The sequence below is a fragment of the Falco biarmicus genome, chromosome 5 (assembly GCF_023638135.1).
Source record: "Falco biarmicus isolate bFalBia1 chromosome 5, bFalBia1.pri, whole genome shotgun sequence".
NCBI classification, from domain to species: Eukaryota; Metazoa; Chordata; class Aves; order Falconiformes; family Falconidae; genus Falco; species Falco biarmicus.
In genome coordinates this window covers 7,562,285-7,588,422 of record NC_079292.1, presented here as the reverse complement: position 1 = coordinate 7,588,422, position 26,138 = coordinate 7,562,285, and the positions used below count along the sequence as shown (strand labels likewise).

Genomic DNA, 26,138 nt, shown 5'->3' with positions numbered 1-26,138 from the left:
GTCAAAGACTTTCTGGAGCATAAATGCCTAGAATCTTATTAAAATCTGATCTCATTAAGTACACCATCAGTATTAAAATAGTGTATCCTAAATCTCAGTCATTCAGAAATGATCTGTGCCTGAAAAGATGAAATGAGAAACTTGCCAATTAGTATAAATGCCTTAGTGGAGTGGAAAGTGACTTCAAAGAAGTTGATTATATATTTGGGTTTTTTGATATATATCTTTTCTTTTTTTTTCTGAAGTACTTCCAATTTGGAGACAACTTTTAAAATTCTTTTAGTGTAATATTGGAACACTTGCAGTTCCTTTATCATTTGTGTACAAACCGAATGTAAGGGGAACATTTGAAACATTTGAAAATATTTTAAAGCGATCTGTTTAGTTTTTAAAGATGAAGGGATCGAAAATGAAATGCAAACTCTTAGCCTGCTTGTGCTCGTCTGCTGCACCGCTGTTTTCTTTTATGTGCGCTGTGGGCCAGTGTTTGATGCAGCATTTCATCACGTTACCCAAACCTTTTATTATGGCAAGCCTTAGTCTGAAAACATCACGTTTTGTGTCTGCGTCTGATCATCTCTTCTCACTTTTGCAATCTGGTTGGGCCCATCAAACAGTGCTACAGTGTTCAGTAAACCTTGAATTCCCAACCTCCATCAAACTGGCAAGAAACAGAAGCCTCAAGTTCCGCACAGAAGGCTCCCTCCATCACATGAGGAGCGTTCCAGTCTCAGGCTGCTTTAGTCCCATGGCAGATTATACCTAGGAGCAGCTGGCATTTCCAGCTTCGAGTCCTCCTTATTTGTGTTGCACAACATCTGGCAACCAAAAAAGTTTTAATAAAGAGTAGCATTAGTATAGAGAGTCACATGCTGCATAAAGGATATCTTGGAAAGAAAGCAAGTATTGTATCCTCTTGTATGCAACATCCGCATGCTGCGGCCTGGTTTTCCTGGTAACAGATGCAGCCTGTTTTTAAATTTCGGTTATTTCAGTGGGAAAAAAATTAATTAAACAATATTTCCTAGTTTCCACAGAAATTTAAGCAACACTGAGGCTTGTTTTGGCCATTCTGCAAAGGACACTGAGTAATTCAGACTGAAACCTTTTGACGATGCCACTGCATACTGATGATGTCAGTAGGGTTCTTTATCACTGCTGAACATCCATTGTGATTTCCGATGGAGTGGGAGGCAAGGAAAGAGCAGTACATCAAAGCAGATGGTATATTGTTGTAACACCACGTGTATAAATATTGGTGCAGTGGTGGTAGTATCCGTATTACGTGCCAGCAAAAGTTTATAAAAATCCACCTCAGAGCTGGAGGTCCAAAAACGCATGGTAAGGCAAAAAGGCCATCATTTAAATGGGGAGGGTTTCAGTGGGAAGTGGAGACAGGCCATAACTACAGTCTCGTGCTCTGCTGTGGGAGCAGGAGGAAGCCCAGATGTATGTAAAAAAAGCATAAGTGAGGGGGAAACAGGTTCTTTTCCATCTCGTGCTGTATCAAATTCCTCCCTCCTTAGCTTCTCTTAATCCTCCAGCATTTTTAGAAATTATTGCTTTATGAAAAATGTAAATGTAATTATATATAATGGGTATTTATTATAAACTTACACATAATTATGTAGTTTTCAAAGATGGGATAAAAGGCATTACTGAAACAAGAAAACACTTTTCTGTCACCTCTAATAATGTTTTCCACATCCCTCCATTTCAAAACAGAAGTGATTGGGATCAGCACAAGGAAGCTGTTCATACTGGTTCCCAGCTGTGGATGTGTCAGTGGGGATAAATTTCATGTCCTTGAATATTACCCATTGTTGAGTACCAATTTGCTCACACCTTAAGTTCTACTTTGCCAGAAACAAAGCTTTCCAAGGTGTTTATCTTCTCCTTCAGTGAGGTTTTGAGGTTTTGCAAAGTGTTTGTACAAGGAGGTTTAAGGGCCCGTGTGACTAAATAAAAATAGCCCCAGCTGTTAAATGGCAGTTTGCCTTCCTTTTGGAGGAGCAGAGGTCAGGGATATACATTTATTTTCTTAATCTGTGCAGGTTTTCAGTGCCCTTTCAGTCCTGTTTCTGTCTGTGGGCCAGCTGGGTCATTAGTGGCTGATGGCTGATGAGCAGAATTTGCCTTTCTGATCAGACTGGCTGCTGCACCTTGCAGGAACCTCCTGGAGCTGGAAAGGGGCAGATTGGAAGCCCAGCTGTTGTCCTTGGGTCACTTTTTTTTATAGTATGTTCCAAATCTGAGGAGGCTTTCATTCAGTTTTTAGTTGTGAGGCATATTAAATGTCATTTCCATCAGATTTATTTATCCCTCATCCCAGAAAACTGGGGAAAGTATTCTGCTTTTTCCTTCAAACCATCATATTCAAGGTTTTATTGGAATTTTAATGAAGCATTTTTGTGTGGGTGTGTTTTCTAGAAAGGGGGGGGGGGGGGATGACGACACCTGTTTCCTTTTTTTTTTTTTTTTAAAAAAAAATCATGTCACCCTAAAAGCTGTTTTTGCAGACAAACTACTTTTGCTTATTTGATTTTGTAAGAGATATGTTTATTTGAATACTGCATAGACCTTCTTGGGGACTTCCACAGAGTAAGACCCCCTGTGCTTTTGCATCCATACTGTACCTTTCAGAAGATACCTCTGGGTTATTTTAACACCAGCTTTCTGTTAAATAATGGACTGTGAGAAAAGTTTAAATAAAATACCTTTGGGCATACTAAATGACAAACTTCTCCGAACGTACTTTATGAGAGACTTGCAGCCCAATCTCCTAAAAGAAGCGCTTGCAATCTGGCTTTATAGCTGATACACAACTAGCTGACAGACAAAAACCTAGCCAGGATTTCAATTTACAACTTATGATACACAGGGTTCTTTCTTCCTTGCAATGCTTTAAACTGAAATTGAATTTTAAATTAACTTGACACTGTGCTGTTTTCAAGTCAGATAAATAACTGTGTTCCTTTTCGCTCTGTTCATAATATATTTGATATCTTACTATGAAAGTATTTCCTGAATTGATATTAATATTACACATTTACCTTCCTTTTTTTCTTTAAGGAAAAAAAAAAAGTGAAACATAGCTGTGTAGCTGTAAGAAGTATTGTTCGCACTTTGACAATTATATGGTTTTGTAGTTTCGGAATTTTCCAGTTTTATTTCTGTTACTCACTGTAAAAACTTGTGGTTTATTTCTGTGGTTTTTCACATAACTTTGATCAAACAGTGGCCTTCAGAGTTACATTCTTTGAGCTACCATGCATGTAGGTAACTTCCAATTTAGTTCATCACAGGGCCACATTCTTCAGTACCACATTTACACCTTCATGGTGTTAGTGAATCACTGTCTCAAGCTCCCAGACTATCAGTTTGGGGTGCTTTTTTTATATTTTTGAGTGTTTGTGTTTTTTCAAAGCTGTTAAAGCCACACTGTACAGGTGTAAGCACTTGTATAACACCAAGTAGTTATGAATATGGTCAGTGGTGTCTTAATCTGACACCTGATAGCATCTTTTTTACACTGGATAGATGATGACACTAGGAAAACTTATAAAACGGCTGCCAAAAAATAATAAAATTATACCTAAGTATTTTTAAAGAAAAGTAAATAAATACCTATGTTTCTGAATGTGTATGTATAGTGGAAAGGAAGAATTTTACAATTGAATTGTCTTGTGGTGGTTTGTTGGGGTTTTTTTTGCTAATTCTCACACTCATAAATGAACAAAACTTTCTCATAAAACTGTGTCTGGAAGAGCTTATACTGAAGGACATACAGTGGCTTAATTTACCATGTTGGCATTCTGGGCAAAATGTATTTCTTCTGCCTGAGTAAAAAATGTGGCTACTGCCATGGGTCCTTATGTGTAACTCGTAATAAAGTATCAGAGTACATTCCTCCCTCCCTTCTCCACCAGGAAGGTGTCCTCCAGGCAGCTCCCATTTTGTACCATCTGGCTTTCTGCAAGGCGTTAGCATTCCAGGAGGGGTTTCCACCAGACTTTAACAGTGGTCAGGTCCAGCAAAAGGAAAAATTACCAAACATTTCCCCTTATAGGCTTAGGACTAGAATTGTAACTAGGGGCTTTGGGGAGTGTATTAAAGACCACTGCACTCCTTGCCCTCTCTTTCCCTATTCCCTTGCTAGCCAATACCAGTATGACCCAAGAGCCTGACTCTGTTTTTATTACCAAACACAATGAAAAAATATTTGGAATATTTCATTTCTGTGAGTGTATTAATGAAGGAGAAAAAAAATACCTCTACCTTAAACAGGACAAGAAGTTATGCAGACCTGCCTGACACAGCCAGAAATTCTCTTGGGCAAAGGAATGCCACATGAAATTGGAAAGTTCTTCTTTGGTCAAATAAGTGAAATACTAGAGCCTTAGTTCGGTTGCTTTTCACTGTCTTACAGTCTGGTCATCTCTTCACTCCTCTCCCTTTCACCCACCACTCCCCCGAGGTATTCAAATGGGAAAAACTTTCTTTCAAAGGTATTTACACAAAGACGGCATTTGGCAGAAGGTGAGATTTCTTCTGATCAAAAGCATCTTGGTGTGCTCTGATCTTTCCCCAGAACTTAGCTAAATGTGCAGAAAAAAGGACTCTTGCTCAGTATCCTTTGCAGTTAGGGAACCTTTTGGTGGACGTTGTCATTGCACATTCTAGGGGCGTGCGCCTGTGCATATCTAGGCATATTTGTTTCAGTACTCTGTCAGGATGGATGCCAAAGAGATTAAACTGCATCTTTCATCCTGGGGAGAAGAGAGCCTAAATGGGTTTATCATGGGGTTTTCATTCACCCTGTCATTTCTCCCTTCTTTATAGTTCATTGCTAGACTTCTAATTTTTCCCGACAGCAGCGCACACCCCTGCAGCTGGCCCTGCATGATTCCCTCCTCCTAGACTGACACAAGAGTGGATGCATAAATCTCCTGCCGTCAGGGTGCCTCCTGTAGCAGGCACTGCCCCCTCTCCCCCCTGGAAGAAGATTTGTCCCCTCCACAGCACTCTCATTTACCACCTACTAGTTTTGCCTGCTGAGCCAAGATGCTGCCCGTGACCGTTATCCAGCCTATGCTAAACATCAGGAAATGGTTCTTTTCTTACAAAAATACATCCTTTTTTTCTTTTGTTCTCCTAATGACAATTATTTGTGGAAATTGGAATGCCTTTGAAATTTCTATTTGACACAAACATTACACTGTACAGCAACCAGCTCCTATGAAAAGCAAGAACTGAGTGATTGTTTGAATTAGGAGCTGGAGGATGAGAAGAACTGTCAAGAACAAGAATTTTGACAGAAATACAGGTCTTCAGGAGGCCTTCAGTTGGAGATCCCCATGTTCTCTGAGGCGCCGTATTAATTCAAAATTATTGCTTTGAACCATAGGGTAAGCGCGCAGTGCTGTCAAAACCAGGGCTTCCCAGCTCATGAACTCATCCAGTGCATTGGCAGTTTATAAATCAGACAGGACTTGTGGACTGTTTACAAAGTATTGTTTGAAAATCTCTTCCTTAGCTCTCCATCCTCACTCATAGCAGTGGAATATAACAGCTTGTTAAAAATCAATGCAAGAATAGTTTAAAAGGCAGCACTCACTGTTTCTGTCCTGAAAATGAAAGCAGGCACAGGATGAATGTGCAGTGTACGGGAAAAGCTTTGTCATCCTTTACCAGCACTGAAGGGACAGGTAAAGGCCAGCCTCTCTTCTAAGAGTCTCTTCCACAAAATACTAGATTTCTCAAATAGCTATTTGGTGTTAGCAACCTGCTGATAGTCTGATATGCGTAGTTGCTTTGAGAATTAAATGAGTTTTTTCTTCAGCTACAAGTGTTTGGCTGTTTTGTCTGCTGCTGTCCTTATGATGATTCATATTGCAGTTAGTTTAAAGAGGCGGATAAACTACAATTGTTTATATACAAACAGAATATGGCATTGGCTGCCAGAAACTAATCTTGCTAATATTTGGCTTGCTAGGTTGCCTCATGTTTCACATTTTGGCTATCAGAGAGAGCTAGCTTAAAATTAATTGAAAAGAGCTATAGTATTTTCTCCTCTGTAAACGCTGGCAATTGATTATACAATGTCAGAGGTGTTAGCAGTGTCAGCGACCTTCATCTAGCCAGCTGGAATAATGGGCAAGATTTGCTTTAAGACACGCTGCATTTGGCTGACAGGTTTTGTTGCATCTGCAGCCAACTCTGTATCATTAACAAGGAAAAAAGGGTGGATGGAGGAGAGTAGCTTGTAAATGTAACTGTGCTCACTTCACTAAATTTACTTGAAAAATGATCGGTTTTTTGTGTCCAATGCCATTTTGTGCTCTTCATGATCCTCTAATTAAGCACAGAGGATTGTGGATCCAGGCTTTGATTTGAACAGTGTTGGTTGTCCTCCTTCTAGAGGAGTGAACAAAACTTCCTCTCTCTGCTGCTGGAAGCTAACTCGTGAACGAATTTCAATTCCATGCCTTGGTTACTACACATTATTAGGAATCCCACTCTCGTGGGACTTCATGTGCAGAACCGCATCCTTGCAGCAGACCTGCTTGCCAGCTGCGCATCAGTACAGCTGTTCCCAGGGTGTTTAAATTTGACTTTGCATCTCAACTATTCCCACTTAATACAATAAGCTTTGAGGTAAACTATGGGGGTATTGGAAAAAAAAGTCCTCTGTGTCTAACAGTCTCTTTAGACTGCTTGAGGCTAAGGCTCAGCTTTAAAACTGATGCTGTCTCTTTATTTGAAATAGTTTTATTAGAATAAAGCAGTACCTGTGATTCTTGAAAAACAAAGGAAGAAAGAACGTGTGTATCCCCTTGCTTCGTAGACCTATGTGAGTGGTTTTCTGAGGGGATTACCGCTTTCTTGCCTCTGTGTTCCCTTGCAGCAGTAGCAGTGATAGAGTGATGGCCAATGTGCTGGTTGGGATTTGGAGAGAGAGTATCTGCAGTTCTTGGAGAAGAGAGAAGGCAGAGGAGGACAGAGATGATGGGAGTGTTAGACTTTGAAGACCAAGAGAAATTTTGGACTTGAGGAGAACTTTCCAACCTCACATGGCGTTCCTTCACCTTAATGATTAAAAACTATGTTTACTTTTTTTTTCAGTATCCTGTCTTTATGATGTTTTAGGACTGGAATTCTTGCACTTTATTCCTGGATATCTCATGTATTAAATAATGTCTCTATTTCTCTCTAATGAGAGCAGGTACACAGAGAAACAGAAAGAGATCTTTCTGCATTACAGAAGTTTTTCTTGGGTTTAGTATTAATCAAGAAACACAGATATGCTTAATGATTTTGGAGGGAAAAAATCCTAAGAAAGTCTGTCTTCTGAGAGAGACTCTTTGAAAAGTCAGGTTTTACTGCTCAGTAAACCTGCCAGCCAGCTAAAAGTTTCGGCTCATGGACATTATGGAGGCAGCCAGAGCTCAGGGCTGGGAGCTGGCTGCGGGATGCTTCAAGAGAGATGGAGGCTTGTGTGTGACCTTTTCCCTTAGTGGAGAAAGGAGGCCTTACTGGGAGGGCTGTGGTGGCAGGGAGAGGTGTGCATGCAAGGGGTCCCACTGCTTTTGCTGCAGATGGGTCTGACAGCTGCATGTGACACAAAAGCTCAGGCTGATTTTAAAAATAGTGTCCTGACTTCAGAATCACAGGTAGAAAATGTATTACTGTGAAGCTGGTGCTTCCTCTACAGTAAATACCAGCAGCTTAGGGTCTTCTTTTCTGCCAAGCCCTTCCTTAGCATTACCTAACAGAGGACTTAAGATGCATTCTCTTAGTTTTCTTTCCAGGGTATTTTACCTAATTGTGTTAAATCCTTTCAATCTGTGACATGTGAAAAGATACTTCTGCTAATTTAAGGTTAAAAGTACCTGTTAAAGAGTTTTCATATGTAAAATGCTTATAGATTTGAACTACTGAAAGACTTCATGTTGGAAAATATGCATACAGTAAAAATGGTGGTAAACATGAAAAAAGGTTGGGTTGTATTACTGAGAGGTACAAACAAGTCTTTGTTCCCTTTGGAATAAATCATAGGATAACTTACATTGGAAGGGACCACTGGAGGTCATATAGCCCAACACCTTGCTTAGATCAGGGCCAGTGAGATCAGGTTGCTGGGAACATATGAAGTATTTAGTAGTCCACATAGCTCAAAACTTAAATATATGATGGTGAGTTTCCTGGGATTTTTGAAAGGGAAAAAATTGAATTGTAATATGTCTCCTTTGTCTTCACCTTTCAGAAGGGGGGGGGGGGGGGGGGGAAAGGGAGGCTGAGGAAAGAAGTTCTTTACTATGCATTTCCTTTTATTTTTAGATGGAAATAAAAATTTTATCAGGCTAAACCATACTTGCCATACTCAATTATCCCCCAGAAAGTTGAAATAAGTATAGATGTAGGCTTTTTAAGAATATGCCCCTAGAAGTAAAGTTCTGAAGGGAAACTGCAAGGTGACATTGCTTTTGAAAATTGAGCCTTAATAAATGGCTTCATTTAGGCATCCATCCTTGAAAATGGATGGTGAACTATGTAAGGGTTGGGAGGAAAAGGGGAAAAAGGGAGATGCAAGAGAATGGTACTAGGTGAAAGTACAAGGTAATTTAAGTCCTTGGTTAATGCCTCTATTTGAAATTAGCACTGGTTGATTTGGTCACCCAGCCACTGGCAGCTCAAAGTCAATTCTTACTATAAAGTGCTCTTGCCACAGATGGAGCTTGAGTAAGTTTGTTATGAGTCTACTATTATCTTCTAGAAAAGTGGTCCCTCCAAGGGAGAGTTAGGATGCTTTGTAAATAGCTTTCTAGTGTTTTGCGTGTCCGCAAGACCTTTTAAGTTGAGAGGGCACCTGTAGTAAAGAAAAACAGAGAACCATGCTTATTGGTAATGACAGCTGTAATTAGTTTCCCCTTTTATAAGGCTGTGTTGAATCTCCAGCAGTCAGGCAGTGTAAACATCCATCGCTGGGTCTCGAATGCAAAAAGTTGCATCAGTCCTGTGCTGAGGATGCTGAGAGCCTGTCCTGTTGTTCCAGGTGAGAAGAGCAAGGGGAACAGCCCAGGGCTCCATTCTGGGGCTTGCCTGGTACCCGCTGGAGCACAGCTGAACAAGACTAAACACTGACACTGCCTCATCTCCTCCTGAAGTCCCAGCAGAAGTTGGTTTCTCTCTCCCAAGCCGCAGTGTGCACGCAGACTTCTCATGTGAAATTTTTGTTTTCAGGTAAGCTCACTTTTACCTTTATATAATGCATTGGAGTTTTTTAAATGGGAAATTATATTCTATTTTTCTAGACAAATTTGTTGCTATTCATCAAGACTTTCAGATGTTGCTGGAGCATATAATAAATGTTTATTACTACTAATGGAGACAAAACTTCTAGGAGCCAATCTTTCAAGAGACATTAAAAATTAGCAAATAAAAAAAAAAAAACCCCGAACAGCTTGGCAGAGGTTTTGTATTCATAAACCTATTTATAGATGGTGTGGTGGGTAGAAGAGCAGGTTTGTGTCTCTGCCAGCAAGATGCTCCAGCCTACTGCTGTGCTAGTGCTTGCCCTAATTTTGCACTTACATTCTGAGTCTCCCAGGGGAATGCTGAGCAGATGTGTGATTGACCTGAATCTTGAAGGTGCACGTGTTTGACTGCGTCTCTGAGGATGATCGGAGAGATTCGATCAACTTCTTTATCAGGACCTGTTCACATTGATTAGCACACGTTGACTTGACAGGCTTCTCCGAAACCAGCTTGTAAAACCTCCTTCAAACTAAGAATTTTCTTTATCCTCAAGTGGCCAAAGAGTCCTGAAGCAAAGATTGACAGGGTGGCACAGACATGGCTCTGAGTCTGTTCTTTAGCTGCAAAGTGGTTTAAGACTGTTTTGGCAGCTTGCTTGGTGCTGGCGATGCTCCTGGAAGTGCTGCTGTTGGGAGCTGCCAGGTTCCAGCCTGGCGTGAGCCTGGAGGGGAAGGCAAGGCGTTTCGCTGGGATTATCTCAGCTATCGCTAATAATTGTCCATAGACTGTCCTTATTGGAAGATAGCACTTAGCCTTTCCAGCAAGAGAAATATGTCTCCAGCCCAACACCAAAGAGAAATTAAACAGTGGGAAAGGAAAATAAAATATACAGAGGCAAGTTAAGGAAACAAGTGTATTCTAGCGTTTAGCTAGTATCTGGCTGCATGCCAGTTGGGGAGCGTTTTTGTTTAGATGTTGGTTTTGGGGAGGTTTTTTTGGATGCCTCTGTGTGTTACATTTTACTTCCCCTTAAAAACTAATGGGAAAAGGAGGGGTCAAAATACATTTTTATGTGCATGTGAGCTGCAGAATGAATAAAAGTGAAGACAGCTGTTCTAAAACAAAACAGCACATTCTGCCTTCACACATTCATTTACGTATCTAAAATCAAGATTTTTTGAAATTAGGAAAAAGCATGAAAATAGCCACTATTTAAGCTTATTCACATATACTCATCAGGGAAAATGAGTATCACTAAGGAGCAAAGGTGGGTCCTATGGGGGATGTGAAAGTAAAGGTGGACTCATTGAAAGCAAGTAATAGCAGAGTAATTCTGCTGTGGAATTTTAAACCAGTTATGTGAGTAACACAGGATATGTTCTGAAAATAGCTAGAACCACTTTTTTTGTGGATATAGCTAACATGGTTTCAGAAAGCCTCTGCCCGTCCAGGATTAGCACTTCACACCTGAGGCAGCGTGAGTGCTTGCGTGTTTGACTGTACATTGTTGCCTCACTGAAAGTTGGCTTTTCTTGATCTGCCTCTCCCATGGTGAATCTTCCAAAAAATGCACAAAGGCGTGTCTGATAATACCCAGTACCTCAGCTTGTTTCTGTGTCTGTCTGGAAAGTCTGATGTTTAAGAGATGCCTGTTCTTAGATTTTGCAATGATTAAATGTTTTGATAAGTTGAATCAAGCTACATCAAACTTTTACTGAAATTAATGCAAGTTTCACGTAACTGGACTGATTAAAGTAATATATCAAGAAGCCTTCACTGATGTAGTTGTTTCTTGAGCTCTGTTCCTTTGAAAGGAAGATTAGCGTGCTTGTGCTTTTTAATAAAATGAGCCAAGTACTAAAAATCCACTGTCAGCAGTTTGGCTTGAACACTGGAGTATGTGGCTCATTGATGCACAGAACTTGGAGGATATTAAATGTGGGTATTAATTTTGTTTGTTCCTCTATCACAAAGAAAGTAGAAATGCTCATACAAGAGAGGAAAATAGTTTATGGAATTTTCAGCATTACCTTTTGTAGTATGTATTTATGAACTTCGATGCATAGTAGATATGAAGTGTTTCCTGGTGTTAGACATGTGTAAATAAGTATAAATCAGTGTTGGTTTTTTGGTTGGTTGAGGGGGTTTTTTGCATGTGTGTGTTGTTTTTTTTTTTTACAACCATTAAAACACCTACATGGTAGTGTTCAAAAAGAGAAACAAAAACTAAGATCTCCACTAAACTTTCTTTTCTTTCTAGGAGCTTTGCTCAAACTTCATTAATCTTCCAAGTTTTCCTTTTAAATGGGTGGCTAGTGTGGCATTTCTGCGAATTAATTTAATGTGAAGATTTTGTTTCTAAAGTTGTTCAAGTAAGCGTAGCTGCAAGTCTGATTCACTTGTGTGGCAATGAACTCTGCACATGTAAATCGCCCTTCTAATAAGTCCGTATTGTGCTAGAAGGTGTAATGGCTGCCATCAATCAGAGGGCTGGTAAAAGTTGTTCTCCCCCTCTCCCCCAGACTAAATGAGACAGCAATTAAATGCCCTTTTGTTGAGTGATAGCTGAGACAATGGAAATCAATGTCCAAAGCACAAACCAGAGTGGCAAGTCTTAAGTATAAACTAAGCCATGTGTCCCAAGGGATTGGCATGTTGATTTACTTACAGCTGAGAGGGTATATGAAAGGAATAACTGGGAATGTAGACAGCAGGAGAAGCAGTAATGCTCCTTGGAGTGCAGCCAGGAGGGAATACTTGCTGGGAAGACTTCTCAGTGAGGCTGTGCTGCCATGATCTTGCCTCTGTGCAACCCAGGCTCAGCCAGCAGTACAAATTTGATCCAGAACGGGCCCTTGCATAAGATCATGATCAGAAAATAAGATACCAAGTTTGTCTGTGGTATGTTTTTATGTTGGCTGCTCAAGAACAGGCAGTAGCTGATGTGGTGTGAAGCTTACTGATACAAACGTAGCCTTTTAGCTTTTTTGAAAGTGCTTCAGCGAGCAGGGTGAGTTTATACTTGACCAGTGCTGTTATTGCAGTGGTTTAAATCCCTGGAAGAGAGCTTGCTGCATTGTCAAGCTGCATTCTGAGAGCAACATCCCCCCCTCTACAAATGCCATCACTTTGCTCCTGAGTGCTTTACAAGTGCAAGACTTACTCTTGCATTTCTCCTAAATAAAACTGCACTGTAAAAGAGCCCAGTTTTCTCATCAATTTCATGTGGATTAAAACAATCCCTTGAGACCCTTAGTACTGGTTAAAAATTTTAACTAAAGGACATGCAGTCACTTAGGTGGCTGAATGTGTTTTGCCTGTCATCTTCACTCCAGACCTTCTCTGAAGCTCATTATGTCAATGGGACACTTCCTTTTGACTCCAGCTCACAATTCTGCCTTAGCTTTATTGCCTTGCTGAAAGGGCCTTAAGTTACTTGCATGCACAGGGCTGCATTGTCTCTAATCTGTGTGGGTTTTTTGTTTTTGTTGGGGGTGTTTTTTCTGCTTTTGTGCAAAACTGTCAATGCATTGAGAACAACAAGCTATTGCATTTACTAATGTGTCATGCAGCTCATATGCCATTGACAGAAACTGGCTATACGATGCTTTGCAATAGCTCAGCGAAACTGAAAGTCTTCTGCAAGTTTAAGGCTCCAAAGAAATGTTACAGTAAGAAATCATTTTATTTTTGTGCCTGAAAACTAATGCGCACAGGTGACCAGAGTAATCTGAAGTAATACTAGCATTTGACTAAAAGAATATACATCTGTTTAGAGAGTTCTGTACTGAATTTGTGTTGTGGAGTGCTGTATCTGTCCCAGCTCTTTTCAGGGCCCAAACAAAGGAAAACAAAACTAGCGGCATTAAGAAGTCGACAGAAATCAGCAGGAGTTAGGAATGGACTCATACAAAACCTTGGTGCTCCTTGTCCTTATTGCTGTCTTTTCCTTGTGTCCCCGTCAAGGAGACACTCTTTTTTCAAACTCATGTTCTACTACACTCATATTTGGTCTTTGCTTTTAAAGTATTGACAGTTACTGTGAATGACACACTTCACAATCCCATTGTCTTCATATCAGTTCAGGTGTTCACCTCTGATTTCAGCTCTGGTTCTAGCCTTGAATTGTACCTCACTTCTGCATCAGGTTCTTTATTAAGGTAAAGCAGAGACCTAAGGAACCAGCAGAGACCCTGCATGGGCATAGCAATACCGTGTTACCAGCCTGGGTATAATACTTTGAACCTTTCAATGAAGACCTTGGATTATTAAGGTGATCTTCACTATTACCAGTACTGGTACCTTTTCTTAAATATTAAAGCATTCTTAGCAATAAATATATAATAATAAATTCTACAAATGTGGCCAAGATGATCATAGGCATAGGAGTGCAAAAGTCATTTGTGCTGTTTTATATTTAGTTATTCTGTGCGTACCTTCAAATAATTATGGATTAGGGTTTTTTAAGCGTCTACTTCTATATTGCAAGCCTTCAGCAGTCCAATAAAGCAGAGCCATTGACTGCTACTTGATGTGTCCATTACCTCCTGCAAATGCTTTGGAATACAATGGGGTAGCATGCAGACTTCAGAGCTGTCATGACAGGTATTAAGAACGTGTCAAATCCCAGTGATGACTGATAACATATCTGTCATTTGTGATGGGATTATTAGGAAGAGGAAAGCCACTAGGAGAAAGATACTTTAGGGGGAAAAAAAGGAGGGGGAGGGAAAGATAGGAGGAGAGAGGATTTACTATTCTTCAGAGCTGCCTGGTTTAATTAAGCCTTGTCTAGTCCATAAACAAATCTATTAACTTTCTGAATGCATTGGCAGCTTACACACTTCAACGCTGTAGCAGTAATTCCATGGAGTTTAAGTTTCTCTTTGGTGGATAGTTGCACGACAGGTATTGTGGCTATGATGGGCTTGACCAGAACATGAAAACAGCTAGTACATTAGTACTATATTTTTTTCTTTTGTTTCCAAATTGAGACTTTTAACAGAATGCTGTGGAAGAAAGAATTCAGCAGGCACATGAGAGGTTTTCTGCATGGAAACTCTTTACAGAACTGAGGAAGAACAGCCTGCCAGTGCAGGAGAACAGCCTGCCAGTGCCGTTTGATTTGCATCTTTGGTTAGCAAAATGATGTGAAGCATTGCTTCTTTTTTTTTTTTTTTAGTCTGGATGTATATCTTGTGTGAGTGTGGAAAGAAGGCTGAGCTTCATCTCACTTGTAAAACTAGGTTCTGCTGAATGGGTCCAGTGTGCCTAGTACACAAACTGATGCCTATCAGGCGTTTTAGGCTGAGCTGTAAACATGTCAAAGGTCTAAAACCAGTTAAATATTAAGACAAAAAAAGCATGTTATTCTGTTGCCTTCTGATAGTCAGTGCCAGGATAGAGCAGGTGGCCTGCATGCTTCTTGTCAGCATCTTTTTGGTGCAGGTATATCCCTGGAGTGGTTAACCAGCATAGCTATCACATATGGCCCCTACACACAGAGCTCAATTTGGGGGGTGGCATATTAGATGTCAGAAGAGGGGGAGACTTGAAGTTCAGTGGGCTGAGACAACTATTCCTAGCTGTCATATGCTCCCTTACATCATTTTTCAGTGGGATTCAGCAGCCTTTGCACAGAGACTCTTAACACTGTTTAGATTTTCCCTCTGTCCTTTATGCCAATTTATCTGTTGGGTTTGTATGAAAAAGGACCTGGTCTTTATCCCTGTCCATTCCAGAGGCACAGCTAAGGTGGGCTTATCAGCTCTCTCAGGGGCCCCAGTCCATCAGGGAAGCAAAGGTAGTGGAGGTCAACCCAGTGGCCAAGTGGGCACTTGGCTACCACTGAACTGTTGCTGAAGGGCAGCTGTCATATTCGATGAGTCCAGCCAGGGTGGCTGCTGGCTTAGATAATGCATCTGGTGGCCATCCACACTGGTCGATGGCTCAGAGAGGAGCAGCTGCTTTGAAGGTAAGCAGGAGGCCAAAGCACAGTCTTGGGTTTGGGGAGCAAAGATGGAGAGCAGAGAGAGAGAAGACCTGTGTGAAGACCAAGCTGTAGCTGTCGTGGCACGGAGTGAACAATGATTGATGTTTAAATGATCAGTGGTGCATGAGAACCACACAGTGGCCTAGCCAAAACCAAACACTGTTGGGTGGGTTTGGACCCCAATCCTCACAGTCACTGATGGCAAATTAGCTGCCCTAAGCTGCCCATGTCTGTCTTATGTCACACAGCACAGACAATCCAAGCCCACCCCACTCCTTCAAGGGGGCGAGCTCTCCTCTCGGGTGAGGTGACTGTGGCAGCCCTGCCATGGGGCGTGGAGCACCAGCAGGGCAGGCAGTCAGCCTCTCAGCCCCGAAGAAGGACATGCCAGAGCACATGACAATGGCTGCATGGGTGCTGAGGGTGCAAGCACAGGCTGCGGGCTGTGGGGTGAGCTACGGCAGGGATGGCGATGGCACCCACCATGTGTGTGCTCCCGGTAGGATACCTCATGTGTACCATAGGGTAAGAGCATGCACTGGGGCTGTTGTAGTACACCTGTGGGCTCATACCCTTGCCTACCTCATGGAAACTCACTTGCCTGCCTGGGCCCTTGGAAAGACCTTTGTATTTTTCTATCTCTACATGTACCTTTAACCCGCTCCCAAAGGCTGGCTGGGCAAAGACCAAAGAGCAATGTGAAGTGAGAACGCCAGGTTTTAAATGTGATGTATTGCAGCTTCATTCATTTCCCAAGGTAGCTTTCTCAAAGGCCTCGTGGCAACCATCCCAAAACCACCAGTGATTTGGGTACCTCAACCCAAAGCTGGTTTAGCTTAAGAGTTGTTAAAGGAGCCTGATAATTTTTTTTTAATTAATTATTTTTTTCTTCCAGAAGCCAAACTCAGCATTTCTTCAGAGTAACTTGAACTGTGCACCCAGAAATCATTAATCATACTGTAAAATCTTGGCTTCAAGTTCCCCTTTTATGCATAGGAGATTACCATATGGGTTGTTAATGTCTGTGTCTTGCCAGCTGGCAGTACCTTGGTTCATACCAATAAATATGGTTTCATAAAGAAGAAGGGCTGTGGAAAATGGTGCTGTAGTGAAGAGCCTTCCTCCGCTGGTCACGGGTTTGTTTTGGCCCCGGGTAGATGCAACGCAGATGTTCAAGTATATTGATAAAGGACAGCCTACGGTATGTGACTTTGCTCTTCAGTGGCTACTCCTTCAGGAGGAGAAAACAGTGCAAACAGGGACTGCTGGCAGCACTCACAGCCTACTTCATTTTTTTTCCAGTGTTCTCACAGTCTTTCATCAACACCCATATTTAATAAATTTACTGGTGAATGGGTTTTCTGTCCCAAGAAAGGACTACAGTGAAGTGTACATGAGCTTGGAGTACTTCTCTGAGGTGAAGCTGTTCCTTCCCTGTGCTCACTCTCCCTTCCCCAGTTCACTGGATTTTGTCAGTTTAAAAGAAGAAATAGGAACACTTATATGGGGATTATTGCAGAAGTTGACTTGAGACTTAGTTATTTCTTTTTTTCATTTTGCTGTACGTGAGGTGTCCTGAGATAACACAGAAAATCATGAGGTTGAGGGAGTAGCCTCTGAAGATCATTGAACTTTTAATAAAATTCCTTTTAGGATCCAAAATCAACAATGCCCTGCATGGTCTCAGTTCTGTTTTACATGTTCTCACACTTAGCTGCAGTCCAGTTCTTGATTATTTTTTATTTTTTTATTTAGTGGTAGGATTAGAAGCATCCTTTGAAAACCAAGCCAAACCACCACTACCATCCAATTTAAATACACAAGGATATCTTTAACCTGAAAAAGAAAATGCTTTGTAAGTCCAGCTTTAGAGTTCATCACGTATTTGAATGAAAACTGATTTCTATGTTTGTTTGGACAAAGTAAATTATTTCCAAAAACTGAAGAAGTCAGCAGTGGTGGTGGTTACTCTTTGGGGGAGGGGAGCTGGAAGTCAAATGATTGCAAAATAACTTTTTGCTGATAACAAACAAAGCCCAATGGGAGCTTGCTCTTTTGAAAGTATGTAACTGCTGGCATGAGGATGTTTGTTAGAATGTTTTTAGTGCTGAAAAAGGAAAGCAACATTCATTGGAGTTTTGGTAATCCTGAACAAAAACACATGTTAAGCTCCAGTTGCTCTGCTCTGGACAGTAGCATTACACTATGTAGGAAAGGGTTTTCTCAGCTAACAGGTTCCTCCTCTAAGCCTTTTATCCTGTATTTAGATGAGAGGGAGTGAGAGAAAGAGATGTTTGGTCATAAGGAGAATAGTGTCTTACAGCAGTATCTCTAATAAGACTTCAGGGTGGTTGCAATTTGAAAGGTTGCAGCTAAGCTCAGGTAAAGCTAAAAAATCTGTACTCATTTTAATTGTGGTGTAAAGCATCAGTATTACCATATGAAAAGAATCAGTGACATCTTGACTTGCTTGGTGAATTAAGAATCTGTTCATGGTAATGACCGTTAACTCACTGACATGATGATAAAGAGATTACAGGGTTCAGCTTCCCACTTACAAATAATTGGTTGGTGCATGTGCTGTTCTGCTAGTCCCATCTCGATGTATAGAATCATGGAATCATTTAGGCTGGAAAAGACCTTTAAGATCATCCAGTCCAGCTGTTAACCCAGCACTGCCAAGTCCACCACTAAACCACGTCCCTAGTGCCATGCCTACATGTCTTAAATGCCTCCAGGGACGGTGACTAAACCAGTTCCCTGGGCAGCCTGTTCCAATGCTTGACAACCCTTTCAGGGAAGAAATGTTTCCTAATATCCAATCTAAACCTCCCTAGCACAACCCAAGGCCATTTCCTCTTGTCCCATCACTTGTTACTTGGGTGAAAAGACTGACACCTACCCTGGTACAGCCTCCTTTTAGGTAGTTGTAGAAAGTGGTAAGGCCTCCCCTGACTCTCCTTTTCTCCAGGCTACTTTGGAGTCTTCACCAGCTTTGTTCCCCTTCTCTGGACACGGTCCAGCACTTTAACGTCTTCCTTGTAATGACAGGCCCAGAACTGAACACAGTATTCGAGGAGCAGCCTCACCAGTGCCCAGTACAGGGGGACAATCGCTTCCCTGGTCCTGCTGGCCACGCTGTTTCTGATACAAGCCAGGATGCTGTTGGCTGCCTTGGCCACCTGGGCACACTGCCGGCTCATGTTCAGCTGGCTGTCAACCAGCACCTCCAGGACCTTTTCCACTAGGCCACCTTTCCCTTTTTCCAGCCACTCTGCCCCAAGCCTGTAGCGCTGCGTGGGGTTGCTGTGACCCAAGTGCAGGACCCGGCACTGAGCCTTGTTGAGCCTCCTACCATTGGCCTCAGCCCATCGGCCCAGCCTGCCCAGACCCCTCTGCAGAGCCTGCCTGCCCTCAAGCACATCAACACGCCCCGGCCCAGCTTGGTGTCATCTGCAAACTTCCTGAGGGTGCCCTCGGTCCCCTCATCCAGATCCTTGATAAAGGCATTAAACAGGGCTGGCCCCAACACTGAGCCCTGGGGAACGGCACTTGTGACCGGCCACCAGCCAGATGTAACTCCATTCGCCACCACTCTCTGGGCTCGGCCAGCCAGCCAGTTTTTCACCCAGGGGAGGACATGCCTGTTCAAGCCATAACGGCCAGTTTCTCCAGGAGAATGCTGTGGGAAATGGTGTCAAAGACTTTACTAGAGTGCAGGTAGACAACATCCACTGCCTTTCCCTCATCCACTGAGTGGGTCACCTTGTCCTAGAAGGAGATGAGGTTCAGTAAGGAGGACCGCCTTTCGTGAACCCATGCTGACTGGGCCTCATCAGCTGGTTGTCCTGTACATGCCACATGATGGCACTCAGGGTGATTGGCTCCATAAACTTCCCCAGCACTGAAGTCAGGCTGACAGGCCTGTTCTTCCCTGGATCCTCCTGCTGGCCCTTCTCGTAGATGGGCGTCACATTTGCTAACCGCTCCTGGGACCTCCCTGGTTAGCCATGACTGCTGATAAATGATTGAAAGTAGCCTGGGGAATGCATCCATGAGCTCCCTCAGTACCCTTGGGTGGGTCCCTTATGGCCCCATAGACTTGTGTGTGTCTAAGTGGTGTAGCAGGTCTTTAACCATTTCCCCGTGGATTAGGAGGGTTTCATTCTGCTCCTCATCCCTGTTCACCAGCTCAGGGGGCTGGGTACCCAGAGGACAGCTGGTCTTGCTATTAAAGACTGAGGCAAAGAAGGCATTGAGTACCTCAGCCTTTTCCTCATCCTTTGTCACTATGTTTCCCCCAACATACAGTAAAGGTTGAAGATTCTCCTTAGCCCTCCTTTTGTTGCTAATGTATTTATAGAAACACTTTTTATTGTTGCAGAACAGTCGTAGAAAACATTTTTAATATTTTTAATGTGCTACCTGACAGCATGATCTCTATAGTATACAATTTTCTTTTTCTCTGACCTCTTACACGCCAGTTGTATTGGGAAAACATTAATTAAATGGGAACAATGTATTTATTGTGACTTGAAGTTTCTTTTATTGTGGTTGCTATTGTTCAGATTCCCAAACAGGAATGAAAGAGCCTGCTTAAAGATGCTCTCCAAGTGCTCTGTTTAAGGATGGCTCTTTGTTCGTAATTGCCAAAAAGTAGCAGCAAACTATAAAAGGAAAAATTCCCCTCTTTGCTATTCCAGTCCCTTGAGTCTCGAGTCAAAACTGCTTATATTAATTCACTTCTAGATTTCGCTTAGTTTAATTTTAGCCTCAGTCACGGGCCTCCAGTGTGTTTTGTTCTCCTTTAAATGGACTATGCATCCCTTGCATCCCTTTGTAACACCTTGAAAAGATAATTTTTGCAGTGATACAAAGAAAGGTGAGGCCTTGTGGAAATTAAGTTGGAGTGTTGTTATTATTATTACTAGTATTAGTATTATTTTACTTTTTCCCCATGGTATGCTACATTGACAAAGAATACCTCAGTGCCCTGAACAGAGACTAGTGTCTGTAGAAGTTATAGTGCTGGTAGTGGCCATCATCTAAGGATCATGAGGCAGATGGAACTGCTTAGAGACTGAGGATAAGATTTTGAGTTCAGAGTGCAGAAATTTGTGTCCCTCTGAAAAGGCTTGGAGCCCAGCTGCTTCTTACCTCCCTAATGATGTAATTTGGCTTGACAGAATTGATTCTGTCTTCTTGTAAGCCCTGCTTCTCTTATAGCGTATTACATGGTATGACACACAGCATCTTCAAATGGAATTCAAATAAATTCTCTTTTCTGTCCTAAAAACAAAAAACAGTTTTGTGTTAAGACAATATAGTTTCCAGAAAGTTTTATGCAGTCAAGCCCTACCCAGCAGAAATGTTACTGAAGTGCTCTATTAAATTCTTATCTATCCTGTTCCTACCTTCTTACTGTTCCTGCCTTTCTGTTACAGTGTTGTCTTCTGATGTGTCAAACTGATTATGTATCATGCAGAAAGCCAGTTTGCTTTTCTTAACTCTCCTGTCCAGCTGTAACCAATTCCTCTGTCACCCTTCTACATACTCTCCTGCTATTTTTGAGCATTGCCACAGCATTTGTGTTACTCTTAGTGGTGAGTGAAATTCCCTCATTCCCTTTTCCTTAGAAACCTCTGGCTATGTGTGTTCATATGAAATGGAAATGTTGCCATAAGGTATGGGATGGATAGGACTGCGGCAAGAGAGATTTTGAGAACACCACCTCAAGCCTGCTAGTCCATAAAGAACTTAAATTACAAGATTTACAAATGGTGTGCTAATTGATCTGAGGAGCTGGATGCTGCCTGCCGCTTCAAAAAGTTGGGGGACCTGTTGAGTTCCCACTAGCACCAGAGAAAGACCTGTACCCCGAAACACGGGGTGGGAGTAACTAAGCTGTTAGGGTAAGTGTAAATGTTGGGCAAGCTTTGCAGCTGCGCTGCTCTGGCTCCCCTGCAGCCAGTCTTCAGCTGAGCTTTAAACGAGACTGCTTGGAGTCGGGTACTCACCTGTGTTGCAGTTGTGTATCCTGATAGCAGCTCAGGTACAGTCTCAGTATTCAGTCTGTTACTCCAGACCTACAGGCTTTTAAGAATGTAACAGTATTGGCTATTTTCATGTGCCAGGGATCTTTAGCCCCATCCTTTTCTGCCAGAATATCTATGAAAAAATGGATATAGTTTTTAAATATAAGAATATAAACCTAATTCTTCTGTTGATGTCCCTGCTCATTGTTTATGTTCCTACTTCTTCCCGGTGACAAGCGTGCTGAATTTTGACTTTAGGCTTTGGAATATACACAGTTTGGGAGAAGACTAATTGAATTCTTTCTATGTATGGTATACGGAATGCGGCAGTACTAGCCTGCAAATTGTTTAAAAGGCATTATATTGTTTAAAATATATTTCTTACCCTGCAGTTATCCATAAGGTCTGCTCTAGAGTCAGCCATCTGTATAGTTACTTATATTACTGCATGTTTCATGTCTGGCACTCAAAAAATGATGTTTATTCTTTTCTTCCTGATGTGAAAGCCATTCTCAGTCAATAAACTGTCAAGCTACCCTTTTGTCATCATCACTGCCTAGTTGCGTTCGTTTGCATCAAGTCTCCTAAATCTTACCAGTCTAATGTGTTAAATTCTTTGACAAGAATGTTCCAGCTTTGGAGCACTAAGAGCTTTGCTTGTTTTTCTTCATGAATGGAATGAAATGCTTCTTGGTGAAAATGCAAATGCAGCATAAACTGAAAAATTTAGGCTTCCTTCGTAATTGGTAGTGGAAAAATGGGCACTTTTGGACTGTTATCCACCACAGCCCTTGAGCTCTTCACCTTGGAAAAGATTAATTGCATTCTCCAAGTGCCTGATTTTCTTGGCTGATAAAGAGTTGGCTCACTGCGAAAGCTATTTCCACACTGTTGCTACAGAACTTTAGGAAAGATAGGCTTCAGCATTTCTGTTTCAGCAAGGACCTGTATCTCTTCTACTGTGTTGCCATTTAAAAATAAATTGAAAGGGTCCAAAAAGTATTCTGCTTGTGCCTCCAGTTCACATGGCAAAGTTGATCTGTGAGGTCCTCTCTCCAGCCCTCCCTTTCCCCCAAATCTGGTTTGTTTTTTTTTCTTGGGGGCAGGCTTGGCTACAAAAAACTGCTTTAAAGTTTAAAGATTCAGACTGAAGCAGAATCTAGTGAAGCACTTCAAAAATAGCCTGTTTGTATCTCTTCCCTTAGAAGTATTGCACAGTAGTGCTGGGAAAGCTTTACCAAATTCATACATTAAACAGATTATTCTTCTCTAACATTAGCTTTTTCTCTGCTATGCTTGGGGAGCTCAGTCTAGACTGACTTTTTGAGACTATGTTATATTTCACATTTTTGTACTTGTGATAAAGCAGAAAATAGGATGTGCTACTTAAGGTCAAAATTATTTTGATTTCTGCCTTCTGTGAGTTGTATTTAGGTCTGTGGGTGGCCTTCTGAAAAGTTGTTTGTCCTAGAGGTGCTCTCAAGCTTTGCACAGAAGGCAAGGATGGAAACTGTATAGGACAGTAACAATTTCTGTATCTGTAATATATTACAAAGGATTTTTCCCTCAATATCAGTGCAGTTGTCCACCTATGCTTAGTCTCACACAGCACTGCATACTTTTTTTTTTTTATATGAAAGTACATGCTATTCTGCAGAATGCACTAGGGAGTGATGTGCAGAATGTGCTAGTGCGTTAGGCTAAACCCCCATGTCCTCTCCATGAACCTGAGCTGCTGTGGGACATCAGCATGGGCAGGCAGAGCTGGCTGCGCGGAATAGCTGAGCCATCCTCATCCCTTCAATGCCAGGTCTGCTGCCACCCAGAGTGATGTGAGCTGACCTGGATAACTCTTACCAACCACAGTGCCCAAGGAGAATTACAGTAAAAAGAGATACTTTGATGGAGCAAAGAAATGACCTCATGGAAAAGTAACGTGTAGGGCTTCTGTGTGGCTCCCACCCCAGCTGTACTGGGTCAGGGTGGCAACTGCCAAGGAGCAGTGGTAGTATGGTACCACTCCAGCTACTCCTTGAAGAAAGAGCTTGTCCAAAGCCCCAGTGACATCTGAGTTTCAGCTCACTAACCAGGTTGGTGCTTGTGGTTTAATTCCTGCTATCATTGTATGGGATTTTCTTCTAGCCACTAAGTGTCCAGTTTTTGTCTCCATCACGTTGATTCACTGGCCTTTATGACAAAGTCAGTCCCTTGTGCACTGTGTTTTCTTTTCAAAATGTATTTTCTTTTATTAGTTTGTGGATTTTCACAAAGTGAATTGATGTGCTTGGCTTTATATTGTTTATGATTGAACTTCATTAATTTTCTTTCGTAACTAAATACTCTTAGCCTTTTCAATTTTGTTTCATATGGAAGCTTTCCAGACCTGCATTGCATGTGTTTGGTTTTAATTAATTATGCATCTATATATATAAAAATAAATAAAGCTAATATCTTTATTTATTTATTAATATCTGGAATGCACTTTTCCGAAGTGATAGGCCTATAATACATTATTTAAAGGGCTCTGACTCATGATGGCAGGCAGATTTTTTTTGATAGAGGGGAGAGAGTAGCAGAAGAAGTGAACTTTGGTCTGTTGCTTTTCACTTCTGAAAGGAAACTGTTTCCTGGACCATCTGGAGATCCCTTCCTTCTCTCAGGCTCTTGCTGGATGCTGGATAAGGTGAGAAGTTTTGGCACCTCTGCATCCTGCAATGCAGCATCCCTGAAGGCAGGACGTTGTGGGGTGACAGCCACAGGGCTCTGCCCTGGAGGGGGGCGACAGGTCTGATGGGGTCTGTACCTGTACAACTTTCCCCTTGAGAGTCTCATTTAGCAGCTGGCTGGAGTGAATGGAAAAGTCTTTCCAAAGGCTGTCACTAATTCACTCACAAATTTGTATTTTGCACTTAAGCAGAGCAAAAAGGGAGCTATGTACCTGTATTTGAGATCAGTCTGTCTTGCTTGTGGCCTTTTTATCAGACGGTGAAGCTTTTCCTATACTGGTGCTCCCAGCCAGCCAGCCAGCTTGTTTCTCTGGAGGTGCAGGGCAGTGTTTCTGAACTTGCTCAATGGTCCCGTTCTCTTGAAGTGCTGGTGTCCAGTGGTCTTCCTTCCTCAAGCTTGGCAAATAGCCCTGCCATCAGGATCAGTGTGAGGAGTCCTTCAAAGCTATAAAAATGCCTAATTTGTTGGAAGGGAGACTTCTGACCACCAGATGTTGTTTCACCTTTCCTGCCTCTTTACCCAATGAGCTTTGTATGGCTTCTGTGTGTTTTTTAACTGTGTGTTTGGGTGGGCAATGAAACAGAACATAACAAGAAGATGCAACAGTTGGGAGGGTTTTTGTTTGTTTAAAAAGAATTTTTGAAAGAGACACGAATGTTTCCTTAATTCAGCCCACACCAATGTAGTTGTTTTCTTCCCTCTCAAAACCTATCTACATTTATATGATAAGAAGATACTACTCGGATTTTAATGCCCTGCCCTGCCCTACCTCAAGGTCCAAATCTATTTGTCACTCTACCAAGTTACCTTTTGCCCATAGTTTCCAAACACCGCCCAGGCATTTAAAAACAGAAATGATCACAGTGTAGAAACAACAAAGTCTCTTGCTTAATTCATTTGCATGTGTGTGTGTATTATCCATGAGAAGGTATTTCTGAATGCAACATGTTGTATTTACTTGTCTAGAAGGTTCTATTTTAATCTCCTGCAAGAGGGAAGTACCATGATCATGGCCAACCAAAAAATTCTCCCTTCTTTATGCATGGACTTCATCCAGTTTAAACCACCCGTACATGATGTCTAACTCCCTTTGATGTTGATGGAAAAGGTGGTTTTTTTGCTCGGTAAATACTCAGTATATGGCCTAAACACGCACTGTGCTGGCTCTTAGAATCGTTTGCAGTGGTTAGGATTCCTGCAGGTTTTCTGAGACTTGGCTACATTTTTGTTGTACAGAAGTGGCTAGGCCCAGTGTTTTAAATATGTCTTCACTAGACCCTGACACCACACGAGATCATTTCTTCTGATGTTAACATCTGGATTCCAACATGACTATGCTTCCAGATTTTTTGTTTCCCTTGCATTCCTCAGCATGAATTTTACCACAATGAAGAAAAGCTATGCTTCAGTGAAACCTGGAATGGGTGCTAAGGAAAGTATATAAACGGTATATCACTTCCAAGCTGTCAGCTGAATAGCTTCCCCCAACTCTTCCCCTTTCATTTGTGCTGTTAATAAAAAATTTCCATTGTTGTCTCCTCTGCCATTAATCCCATGGAAGAATTTCAGCTCAGTCTTGGAAGGTAAAAATATCTTGCAGGTGACTCCAGATTGGCAAATAAGAGATCAAATTTTAGGTAAAACAAACATAAAAATCCCCAGGCTAAGCACTGAGATTTTACTTTGGCAAAATCCTGTTGGCTATTGGTTTGAATAAAAATTAGTAAAACCATGATGTGGGACAGCATAGAGATGGCTGTTAACCGATTCCCCATGTTGCTCTTTCTATACACAGTTGTATTTTCACATTTTCTTTGTTTTATCTGCCTAAGACAGTAGTTTGTAATTCAGATAACCAAGAGGCAGCTTCTTTGAGGGTAGCAGTATTAAAAATATTGCTGCTTTTTTGGCAAACAAGAAACATTCTTGTGTGTGTTTAAGAAAGATGGGCTGGATATTTTTGGATGCTCACTAATTCAGTTCAGCTGTCCTTGTTGTTTTGTTTGCTTGGGTTTGGAAAATGAGAGCAAGGGAGAATATATAGAATTACATGAAAAGTAATTCTTCATGGAGCTGCAGACCATCTTGTTCATATCTCCTCCATATATCAAGAAATCGATCATTTT

At 41.6% G+C, this 26,138-nt stretch overlaps 1 protein-coding gene across 3 annotated transcripts in view; it reads left to right on the top strand.

The window, feature by feature from the left end:
• The window catches only part of PLXNB2 (plexin B2), a 267,942-nt gene that overhangs the window by 73,255 nt on the left and 168,549 nt on the right, over positions 1 to 26,138 (top strand). For all 3 annotated transcript variants that reach the window (XM_056339913.1, XM_056339914.1, XM_056339912.1), the window contains exon 3: positions 9,056 to 9,243. The gene's annotated coding sequence lies outside the window, so the exon portion shown is untranslated. The remainder of the gene's footprint in view (positions 1 to 9,055; positions 9,244 to 26,138) is intronic.